The sequence below is a fragment of the Rhagoletis zephyria genome, unplaced genomic scaffold (assembly GCF_001687245.7).
Source record: "Rhagoletis zephyria isolate East Lansing unplaced genomic scaffold, Rhagoletis_zephyria_1.1 Rzeph_scaffold_02058, whole genome shotgun sequence".
In the NCBI taxonomy this organism is placed as follows: domain Eukaryota; kingdom Metazoa; phylum Arthropoda; class Insecta; order Diptera; family Tephritidae; genus Rhagoletis; species Rhagoletis zephyria.
The window spans coordinates 74,891-87,840 of record NW_016159142.1 but is presented as its reverse complement, the minus strand read 5'-3'; the positions used below and the strand labels follow the sequence as shown (position 1 = coordinate 87,840).

At 33.2% G+C, this 12,950-nt stretch overlaps 1 protein-coding gene across 1 annotated transcript in view; it reads left to right on the top strand.

Moving 5' to 3' along the window:
- Nucleotides 1-744: 744 nt before the first annotated feature.
- Nucleotides 745-12,950, top strand: part of LOC108365919 (uncharacterized) — a 20,255-nt gene continuing 8,049 nt past the window's right edge. Inside the window, 1 exon segment of the mRNA XM_017620143.1 lies at nt 745-954. The gene's annotated coding sequence lies outside the window, so the exon portion shown is untranslated.

The window sequence follows — 12,950 nt, the reverse complement described above, 5'->3', positions numbered from 1 at the left end:
GCGGTATCGCCCATTGTGGTCTGGACTGTTGAGTTGTTGAGCGAGCGCGATTGGCGCTTAAAGCATTTAGTTGCAGTTGAGCAGCGTAGCTGTCAAGAGTTGTTGTTTGGTTGTCGTAAGCATAATTTTGGAAACTTAAAAACGTGCGTGCAAATTAGTAGATACGCGGGAAAGTTACACCAGCATAGCTTCTAATAAATATTCACATATGTACATACATTAGGGTGGCCCTTAGTTGTATGGAGAAAAATAAAAGTGTTTGGCATCTCGGTCTCAGCCCCTAGAAAGGTGTGAATAGCCTATATGTGAATAGATGTGACTCAAAGCGCTCAAAGTTTCCCATGTAGTTTATTGTATAGAATCCTTGAAAAGCAATATTTTTCAATCGGCAAGCTCTGTTTCTCTTCAAGTGACTTCCAGAAAAAATAACCAATTGTTCATTTAAAAGTTTATTAATATTACAATTTTTTTATGGTTCACCCAAAACCTCCAAAAAAATGCAATGGTGGGGCCCATACAAAATCTTTAATATTAAACAAATTTTAAATAAACAATTGGGTATTTTTTCTGGAAGTCCCCTGAAGAGAAAAACAGTTTGCTGATTGAAAATTACTGCTTTTCAAGGATTCTATACAATTTCAATGAAAAATGGTTTTTTCGCCACATAAATTACATGGGAAACTTTGAGCGCTTTGAGCCACCACTAAATCTTTTTTGATTGACCTAAAACTTTGCATAGTTTAGTCTTTAGGCTATTCACACATTTCTAGGCGGTGAGACCGAGAGTCCAAGCTCTTTTCGAAATAAGCGCCATCCTAATGTACATAGGTATTTATAGGCGGACATACGTGTGATGTATTTGCGGCTTAAAGAAGCGCCAAAGTTAGTCTGGGATAACAATTAGCGCACACTAACTATTTTGAAATAGTGCTGAATGGATAACGACAAAACAGTGTAAATGTTTAGTTAAAGTTTATTACTAATTTCCTGGTTTTCTAATTGTATTACATGTTGTTGTTGAGCAACGCGCGACGTTCGTTGTTTAGTGTGCCGCGTATATGTATGTATACGAAATATTGTATTTTATTGTATTTCAAAGTTAAAAAAAAATTAACAATATAAAAAATGAAATCAATGGAACAATAAACATACTGTTAAGAGAATATAGCAAGGCGGGAGTGAATAAATATTTAAATAAAGTACTTGAGTTGCTACGAAAACGTCGGAACAGCAGTATCTGCAAATATTTAGTTGTTTTTTTTTAAGTTGAAAAATTGCAATTTTAAAATGCGCTCTGAATATGCAAATAGTAATATTTAAATTTGAAACGGTAGCAAATAACAAATAGATAAGGCCACTATGGGAGCTTTTTACAAATGTTCATACATATGCTTAGTACCGGCAATTGAGTTTACACTGGAAATATAATTTTCTGAATAATTATAAAGAAACAACTAAATAAACTAAAATAAGGAAATAAATATTAAGCGATCACATTCTTCTTTAGCGTTTAGTTGAGCTCCTGCCTCCTCAAATATATATGTCGTGGGCGTTTAGACTATTACGTGGCGCATAGGCGTTTTAGAGCTTTCTTACCAAAATTGGCAGGCATTTTTCATCTCAGTGCACTATGGGCCATAAAACGATAAAAGGTGGTCAATATTCGAATTCTTATCGAAAAGGCTTAAAAGGGGTTTTTGAGGTCGATGATTACGAGCCTGAACTTAGATTTTAAGAATTCAAAATAGCGGATCCAATATGAACAATATTGTGGAAAGTAATCGCATTGGCTTGAAATTTGTTACCCTATGATTTTTGGGCTCAGTGATCACCAATTTGAAATTAGATTTCAAAAATTCGAAATGGCAAATCCGATACGACAGGCATAAAAAATACGCCTTTAGTCAGCCTACATAAAATGTAGTTTCCGAAGCCCACCAGGAGGAGGCTACACTACTGACTTAAACTTGACTTTTTTAATTTTTTGGATTTTTTTATATTTTTGTGTTTGTTTTTATATTTATAACTTTTCTACCAATTACTAATTTAGACTTCACTGTTTTATTTTTTCTTTCGTATCTTGCATTTATTTGTTTTATTTTTTATATTTTATATTTTTTACGAAGTACGAATTTAGACTAATTATTCGTTTTTATTTTATTTTTTTATTTTTTTTTAACAAATTACAAATTCAGGCTTCACTTATTTATTTATTTTTGTGTTTTCCATTTATTTTTTTATATTTTTATTTTTTTTTTGGAAACTATGAATTTAGGCTTCACTTTTGTTTTTTTGTATGTTATTTTTTTTTGTTTTTCCTTAATTATTTTTTTAATTTCATTAAATAAAGGTGGTTGAATGCTTCTCTCAGATAAAATTAAAGTGAGGATGAATCGTGAGCTATGTTATATTCTTCCTCATCATCTCGAAACTTATCTCAGCAATTCGGAAAAAATGAAAATGTAGAATTAATTATCTATACGTAGCGATATCGTATTACCCGTCACGTAAAAACGCATTTTTCGGGTTATGACATACGTGAACGTACTGTTTACCCCATTCAGCTAATACGACTGACATATCGCGTCTTTCGTATGTTTTTCGATCCGTGAACGGATGTTACGATTCGGACCCAGGTCTAAAGTCACGCAGATAAGATCCAATGCGTTTATTTGCGGTGCGCTTCAGTCTTTCACAAGACCTTACAGTCGATGCTTAGAAGGCTGATCCCGCGATAGTTGGCGCACAAAGCGAGGTTGCCTTGCTTGTGGATTAGTCAGAGTACACTTAAATTTCAATCGGCAGACATGCTTTCGCCAAACCATATTTTGCAAAGAAGTTAGAATACATTAGTTAACGAAGGTTCCATTATGCTGGAAAGTGGCCAAGTTATCATGTCGAAGACCACCCTCATCGCTCGTTCATTATCTAAGGCGAGGAAAGAGATTCGTTTTTCAATTGCACAGGCCAACAAAGATGGGGAAACATTTTCAAATCTGAAATTTCGTGACCGAAATAATCAATATCGATATACTATATGTATGTTTAAAAAAAGTTGTATTTGAAAAATAAAACTACAAAAAAGTGTTGATAAAAAAGTTTTGAATGATACATACATATTACACTGAGCAATAAAAATAAAACTTTCAAAACACACGAAGGAATCGATATACACACGAAACTATGGGCTAAATATAGCAAAACTGCGTTTCAAGTTTTTCACGCTGGCTTCATGATATGATTAATTCAAAAAATTATTTAAAAAACTCAGTGCAATGTAGAATAAAAATATGGGTAGCAAATGAGAGATACAATTCTGTAAAATTTAAAAACAATTACGTTTTTTTGGTTTACAGGGCGGAGTAGGTATTGAAAATGCGCTTTTAATAAATTTTATCTTTCCAAGTTAATAAAGTTTGTAGGACGAAATTCGATGATGAGGTCGTGTGTATATTAGTCCTCAAACAATAATTTTTCAAAAATAAATATTGCAAAAGAACAAAATTTGTAAAGAACATTTTCCATGCCCATTCGTCCTTATGCACAAAAAAATTAATTCTGTTATAATTCTACAGAATTTTTGTCTTTTGTACGATGTCCTTATTGCTAACCTACATTGCACACAATTTTTTAAATAATTTTTTTAAATAATCATGTTTCTTAAATGTCAAAGTCCTGGTAAAAAAATCCTGACGGCGGAGAGAAAAACTAAGTACGCAGTTTTACTATAATTTACCCATAGTTTCGCGAATATATTAATTTTTTAGTGTGTAAAGTTTACTGTCGCACGGTGTTATCAATGTAAAAGTGAGTGCCAATTAAATAAAGTGTGAAAAAAATAAAAATGTTTGTAGCTACGCCTCTAGTTTGAATGCTTAGTTACTTTTTGGAGAATGGAGAGACCTAAAATTTTACGCCACCTCCACAAGGCAAATGGATTTATGAGAAACTTTTTAAAGGCAGAAATACTCTCGGAGGTTTGTGATTACCTGTCGAGGGGCGTAGTCAGTTAGAATTTTTTTCTAATTTTGTTGCTCGGACCAGGGATCGAACCCAGGTACTGCATAGTGGTAGTACGCACCTCTAACAACTTACGGCCATTATAATTAGAACATAAAAAATAGCAAACAAGTTAAAAAATGTGAGAAGTTGCCTAAAAATATTTAAACGCTTATCAAATAAATTCAGAAGCCAATGTGAAAAAGGCGTGTTAAATTTAAAAAGGGGTGTGTGTTGAAGGCATAAGTGACGCGTGCGGGAATAACTGGAAATTGTAGATAGAAACATAAATACATTTGTGTGCAAACTCAAATATTTACCCAAATGACGATCGAAAAATATCTAACCTAAAATTAGAGTTGGTGTTTTTCGTTGCGAAATACTTCTAACTAATTAGGCTATTTGGACACATGACAGAAATTCGTCATCAGCTTTGACAATTTTGTTATCATCATACATACATATTTGCAAAGCGCTGATTTATTTTCGTGTGCCACTACAAACATGACAAATAAATAAAATTTGAGTTATGCTCGTACATACATACGTATATGTATGTACATATGTTTATTTGTTTAACAGCATTAAATATGTTGTTTTTTGCCTTTGATTTCAATCAACTGGAAATATGTATGTATACACCTATCTGTATTTTAGCCGTTTTTTGTTCGATTCCGCCCTTTTTATTGGCATTATTAAGTGATCCATCAGCGTGTGGCGGTAGCAGTGCGCAAAAAAATACCCAGCAAACATTTGGAGTCATAAATGAGTCTTTAAGGAGTCCTATTTCGGAGCCATTATGCTCATAATGAGCTCATATAAGAGTCCGATATGAGGGTGTTTCCCTTTCTCCGAAGGTCGACTTATATGAGCTTAAATTCATACAACAAATGAGCCTCAATATGAGTCATATTGGACTCTTGTTGGCCTAATATACGGCTCATTTTGGACTCTTTTAAAACAATTTTTGGCCTCATATATGAATCATTTCAGACTCTTTTCGAGCCTCGAATCAGCCTCACAAATTACTAAATTCGGACTCTTATTTTAGGTTGTTCTTTGAGTCTTATTGAACGCACTTTATTTTCATAAGCATTCAGCGAAAATTCCTTTCAAATAACATGCATACATACTTACGTGCATATACACATTCCAACATGCATGCAATAGCAGCAGCTACAGCTAAATTTTGTTCATTTATTGTTTTCTAATTATTTTCAATTTCTGTATAAACAAGTTTGGATATAAATTTCAAATCTTTATTGTTTTTATATTGGCACAAGGTGCTGGCTCATAACTTGGATCATATATGAGTCCTAAAAAATTTTGGTTTTTGAAACTCATATTTCTTACCTACCTAGGACTCCCTTCGGACTCATATATTCTGAACGCTGCGGGGTAAATACATACAAATTTTTATAATACATACATCAATACAATACATACAAATCAGCTTAGTAGCCAGTCCATTAGAGCAGCTCATAAAATAATCTCTATGGTGTGGAATTTCACACAGGTGCTACTTGTGATACGTAAACGGGTGTATGCACTTATGTATGTATGTGAACGCTGATAACAATTTTTCGCGGCTAGAATGTCTTTAATATTTAAAAAATTAAAGTGAAAATCAGTGAGGCTTTCCAGTTTACTATCTTGATCAAATTTGCATTACCGTCGCGTTTGGCGCCTAGCAATATAATAGCCGGTCAATTAAGATATACACTGGTGGCCCAATAATTAGAAACGATTTAATTTTTCAAGTTTTGACCATCTATTTTTATTTATTATTTTTAATCTATTTTGTTAGGAAAATGTAGTGAATGCTACACCAAAAATCATGTAATTCAAAGCTTTAAACTTTGTATAAGGTTTATAATAATTTTATAAAATTCAAAACTTTTGAACATACTTTGTATGGAAGAAATCACTTAACATAGTCATCGAAAAAAATTCTCAAAAATCAACGAGATTTTTGAGCTAATTCAAACTAGCACAATATTATACTAAAATATAATGGGCTGCGTAACCGAATTATTTCTTGAAATTCCACATAAAAAGTTTAAAATTTTGATGTCCTTTTTTTGAACTTCGTCGGATTATTATAAATCTTATACGAAGTTTAAAGATTTGAGTTATTTGATTTTCGTTGCAGCATGCACTATATTTTCCGAAAAAAAAATTTTAAAAATAATAAATATATATATATGGTCAAAACTTAAAAAAGAAAATCGTGTCTAATTATCGGGCAGCTACATACATACGGCGGCGGAAAAATAAATAATGGTACGAGATTTTAACAAGTTTTGGATATTTTTCTTTGGTTTATTTAATGCTTATTGTTTTCTAATGAAATTAGAGGTCGTTATCTAACAAAAAGAGGTCTGATTTAAAACCTTGTAAACCAATTAGGAAAATTGGACAAAGTTTCATTAAATTTTCAAAATTTTAATCAGCATTAAACAATTTTTTTGGCATACAGTTTTGTAGCCGATTAACTTTTAGCACGACAAAGTGCAAGTTAAAGTTACAAAAAGTCCCGTTGAATTTTAATAAATTTTTTTGCGACGGTCTCACACTTTTTCTTCCTTTTTAAAAGAAAATTCCAAAAATCAACTTCCAACTTGCACTTTATTGTACTAAAATTTAATACACTACACAATTTTTTTTTTTAATATTCTATTTAAAAATTCAACAATTTTGTTGAGACTTCTTTAACGAGTTCACTGGAACTTTATTCGTCATGTAAACTATTGTTGTCCTTTCCACTTTTTCATTTGGTCAACCCAACTATAATCAAGGGCAACGATTTTGTTGCTGTTTAGACTTGATCATGTGGTTTTTGATTTTTGTTTTAAGATTCTATTTTTAAAAATTTTGTTGAAAGCTTGTACAGAGTTTAAATTCAGACTTAAGTGGATTTTGCTAGAGCTTAACTTAGTAAAACAAGTAATTTTTAGCAAAAAAAAAACCGACTTCAACACCCATATAAAAAAAAAAAATATATATATATCTCATGATCCGCTGATCGGATCTTAACCAGATTAGTATGGGACTACCTCTGAGACACTACCTTTCCGATGCAAAAAGAATTATCGAAATCGGTTGACGTGGTCCAAAGTTATGCGGTAACATANATAACCTCCTCCTTTTTTGGAAGTCGGTTAAAAAGAAAAACAGCCAAAAATATCGCGTCGTTATTTATTTTGCCGCCACTGTATGTACATATTTACAAATCAAGCGACGCGTTGCGTAAACTTTACGAGCAAGCGCAGCATACTCATAGAAGGGCTCGCGCGCCTGACTCCAACTATCGCCCAAAATTTACATATATACATACATACATATATATGTAGTTTCGCAAATATTTTGTTATCAGTTTCCGTCTACTACTGCTGATGCCTCTCTCCCTCTCTCTATACTTCTTCCGCTATACAATCTACCCGACAAACACTTTGCCTTGCACCAATTTTCTAAACCAAATTTCTCGAAATTTTATCAGACGGGTCGCCAGGCTAGCCATACGCCTACCACTTATTATAGTTGCTTATCGTTTGGTAAAAAAACAACGATCATAAAATATTCGCGTAATAATAATACCATTCTTTCACCGCTATTGACTTCACTTGCATAGTTTTTTGCTGATAACAAATCAAATAAATAGCCATTTCGGTGTTAGCATTATTGTTTTTTCTTTAACGGTATTGTTAACATTGTTAACATTATAATAGTTGGTTGTGTACTTGTTTATTTTCGTTCTTCCCAGACTCTTTCATGACATTCTCATTCAGTATTTTGTGTGTGTGTATTTTTTATTTTTTTTTGAATTTGCAAATTGGCATTTGCTTTTATTGTTTGTTTCTTATCATTTGCTGTAAGTGAACTTAACCTCGTTTAATTTTTAATTGTTCATTCCTTTATGATGCCGTGTTTTTCTTGCGCATTGGCGTAAGCATGAAGATTAAAACATAAGTATGTATGTATACTTAAACTCCTGCATACGTACATACATATGTATGTATATGTATGTATCCCTTGGTGGCCTCTGCGTTGGCCTTGAAGCTGAAACCTAGCCTAATTCCGATCAATTGCCTTGGCTATAGCCTGACAACCTTTTACAAAATTAATACTTACTTATGTATGTGTCTACTAGATGCAAATATTGTTTGTGTGGCGACTCGAACTCTTAAGGCACATCTTCATAGAAGTTGCGTTCGCTTTCGCTTTATTTTGACAGCAGCGCAAGTACTTTAAACAGCTGACAATGGACGCACGCGAAAACTTGAGAGTCGGTCAAATTTCTGCATTGCTTTTGCATTTGCGTTGACCAACTTTGGTTACATAGACACTTTCATATACATATATGTGTGCTTTCCAAATGACGCCAACGCCAATGAAACGCCAAAGTTGTATGTGAATGGGCCTTTAGAAAGAGTCGATAACACACATTTGGTTTTTAGCTCACATTGTATCCTACAAATAGCAACTATTTTCTGGAGCTTTAAGCCGGTTTAGTTTATTTGGAACTTGGAAGAAACAGCTGTTGTAAATAGGCCTACTTTCCCACAGCATTCATAATACTTCCTTTTATTATTAGAAATAAAGTGCTTATCTCATACTATAAATATGTAAGTACTTAACTCTTACTTCGTTTGTGACCTTGAATCCTTCAACAAATACAGCAATTTTATCAGCATTTCTAAAAGCAAAAAGACGGCAAATTGCATTAATTCATAAATTTACATATTTCTGTATGGAATTTTCTTTTTTCCCAACAAAATATTTGCTCACAGTTCGCCCAATGCTAACATTTATATGCAAGTTTGTAGACTCATAGACATATGTACCTTATAAAAAATTGTGCCTTCAACATTCAATTTAAGCGGTAAATCTATTGTTTTTATTAGTTTGTAACTAAAAAGTCTAAGCTGTTTACGTATTTACTAAATACGTATGTATGTATGTCTGTACATTGGGGTGGTACAAAAAAAGTAAAGTCGCAGTTTTAGCATCGAGAGCATTAAAATTAGGCCCCTACATTTTCCCCCTCGCATACATTTTTGGACCAACCTAATGCATATATGTACTATTTGTTTGTGTTAAATGCAGTGCATCAATTAATTTGCATACATACATATGCAGTTTTGTATGCAAAACTTGTATTCGCCAATAAATATTATGACAAGTGAACTCTGTCTAATCGATAATGCAGCTAAGTCAGTTTTGTCTAACACTTTTGTTTATTAGCGACTTGTTTTCAAGTGAATCAAGATTATCGGTCAGAAAAAAAATTTGACACATGTGTTACTTGTCGTCATAATGTTGTTTTCTCACAATAGCAACAAAAATATTGTTTAATACTTAATACATATTTTTATTGCAATTTGCTAGAAATATTTATACCTCGTTTGAAAAGTGAATTAAAAAATTAAAAACTTTCCTTTGCTTANAATATGTGGAGGCGGAGGCGTGTACCCGAGTTAAAAAAAAAATTATAGTACTTAATTTTCCGATCAAATTATATATGCACAAGCACATTTGTTAATAACGAAATACTGGGCCCGATCACGGCATAAGTAACCGAATTAAACTCGATTCTTAATTTGATTTTGAGATTACGGTATTCAATGGGGAGCCCGCTTTTTCAATTTAATTTAATTGTATTGTAGAGAAAGGAGCTGCCATTTTATTTTATTCCTTAATAAACGAGTATTTAAGAAAAGCAAGCAAGATTTCATGGCCTTCTCCAAGAGTGATCTGAGCAAGGTTGGGTTGAGATGGCTGCCAGGTTGCATATGAGCCAATCTTTTTTAAGTCGGAAGGATTTCGTAAAAAAAATTATGTAGCGTCTCCGATTCCCTTCAAATTTTTTTTATGGGTTCTATACATTAAATAAGCTAACACGTGTTCGAGGAATTTTTTTTTCATATATTTTATATGATCTGTCGAAACGGTTATCCTAAAGCTAACTTTGCTTTTAACAGTTGAACTTTTTGAAGTTAATTTGCACAGGAAGACTAGTAAATTAGGGATTTAAAATTATACCTTCGTAATCCGTGTTTAATTCTCTATAAAAAACGTGGTTCAAAAAAGTGAGTGTGTAAAATACATATCCAGATATAATATTTGTACGGCAAGATTTTTCTTTAAGGCGAAAAACCCCTAGAAATGGAATTGCTGGACTAAAGTTAGCAAAAAGCAGATTTTATTGCGCATTTCGGCAGAATATCGCTTCGGCAACAATATTTTTTTCACAACTTTTTCTGGCAACACTAATCCCTAAAATTTAACACACAATAAAACTGCGTACCCAAAAATTCTATAAAAATTCACATTAAAAATTTCAACATTTTAATGAAAATTTGTTGAATTTACGTAAGCTCTGTATAAAGTTTGAAAGTTTGATTTATATGTCTTTGTTTAAAGCACGAACCAAATTTAAACTCTAAAAACCTTGCAAGTATTAAAAAAAAAATCACCATGTCCTAATTTTTGCTCCCCACTTTATATAGAAATTTACAATTTGATGTGTGCTTTTTATTTCAATTTTGATTCATCTTTTAAGTTATTTAAAAGAATGATTATTATTATGATAATTATCATTGAGATTTCGATATATGAAAATTTTCATATAAAGCATTGAAATTGATGTATTGTGGAACGATTTTCCGTCATCCCTTGTCAAATTTGGTTTGGCACTGAAGATGGTACAACGCCGAAAACGGTTTGTCTCCAAACCAAATTTGACAAGGATGACGGAAAATCGTTTCACAATACATCATACTCCTACCCTGTCAGAAATACAAACAACCAAAAAGAAGTCATTGAAATTAATGTCGTTTAATATGTTAGCTTACCTACCCCCTTTCCTTACATTGTGTGTCCCGGTTTCAACACTCGATTTTAATGCCCAGTATTTTTCTAATCATTCTCTAATCGAATATTTCTCCAACATTAGAAACTGTTTGCTGGGCAGATTAAAGAAATCACCAAGGAATGAAACCGATTCAAAATAACGTTCCGGTTTGGGTTTCGGTTTTGCCAAGTGTTTCGGTTTCGGTTTTGGTTTCGTTCTTCAAAATTTATTTCGGTTTTGGTTTCGGTTTCGTTCCGGTTTCGGTTTTTCACAGAAATTTTGTTGATATTATTTAAATCACAATGTCTTAAACGTTGAGGAAAGAAAATCGAAAATTACAGTTCACTGATAATATCAACACTAGGTTCTTTCCCTAACAATCCGGACCGGATTTGGTAATTAGAGAATAAGAGAAACATTTTCTTTCAAAAATGGAACAAAGTTCAGAAGTACGGAAACGCAAAAACCCACATTTCGTGCCCACAAGTCGAGAAACAGCTGATTCACGTTGTTCTTGTTTTTGTCACTTATACCATGTTCTGACCGACATCGGAAACATGTTTTCGTTGCTAAAACTGGTTTTCGACCTAAAACTTGTGTTTTCGTCCATATAAAATCTGTTAAACGGAAACCAGTTTTCGCTGAAAACTACTTGAAAACTCACTTTCCACTCATTCCAATCGGTGTCTTCACTAGTTTTTTTCGATTATTTATCGAAGTGGAAGTCATATTTTATCATCTTTAATACGCCATTTCGGATTTATTGTTAATTGCCTGGCCAAAGCAAAATAAGAATGAAAGTTAAAGGTTGTAAATGAAAAGAAAATGAAGGAAAAATGTTTTGGTTGTCGGTCAGAACATGGTATTAAATGCAAACACTTGGAAATTGAATTTTGGTTTCACAAATTTGATTTTAAGTACATAGATTGAAAATACATCAACAGGCCATTCACTTTTCCTTAAAAGCACCAAGTAAATGCAGGCAACATGTAAACACAATACAGCTGATATGCACTTTGACACTTTATCCATTTTTACTCGGAGAAAATTTCGGGCTGTTTCGGGCAGGAAGAAGAATACACTTACGATCAAATACGCTCGAATTTACGCTCTCTATTACCCATTTTGTTGAGTACAGGCATGATTTCTGGGCTATTTTGGGCACACGCGGGATCTCGCATTGCGTACGGGAAAGAAACTACTTAAATATAATTAATCGATTATCGATTCACAACAACAAAGTCATCAGCAGATTTTTGCGAAAAGTTACCTTGCCATACTTATTTACTACTTAACAAGAATTTTAGCAAAATGTTGCTGATTTTGGTTAAATAAATCATTTATTTCAAAGAAATTTTTATTTATTAGTTTTGTAAATTTCTGGAAACCGATTGAAAGCTGTGATTGAAATGGTTTCGGTATCGTTCCTTTTCAGGTCAAGATAACGGTTACGGTTTCGGTTTGGGTTTCGGTTTCATTCCTTGGAAATCACACAACAGGGAGTCGTCCTGTCTGAAACCCCGTTTGGTGGTAAACGTCTCGGGGAGGTCCTTTCCCACTCTGAAGGAGCTAGTGATATTGCTCAGCGTCATTTAATAAAGCCGTAATAATTTCGCGGGGATACCAAATTTAGACATCGCGGCGTATATGCAACTCCTTTTAGTGCTGGCGAAAGCGGCTTTGAAATTGACAAATATATGGTGATCCTTTTTTCGCGGGTCTTTTCCAAGATTTGGCGTATTGTGAATACCTATTCTGTGGTGGATTTGCCAGGTCTAAAGAAACCCAATCAGTTAGCTAACGGTGGGCTTCAGTCCTTCACACAATACATACGATAAGACCTTGTACCCTTTGCTTAGACGGCTGATCCCGCGGTAGTTGGCGCTTATGTCAGGATCGCTTTTCTTTTGGATTGGACAGAACACACTTATTATTTCAATTGGTAAAAGTAAAAAAGAAATCCAAAAAAGCATCACGCTTTTTTATACCCGAGCGCACTTGTGCACAAGGGTATATTAATTTTGTTCACATAACGGTTGTTTGTAACAGCCAAAACGAATCGAGATAGATATAGACAAATGTATACATAAATGATCAG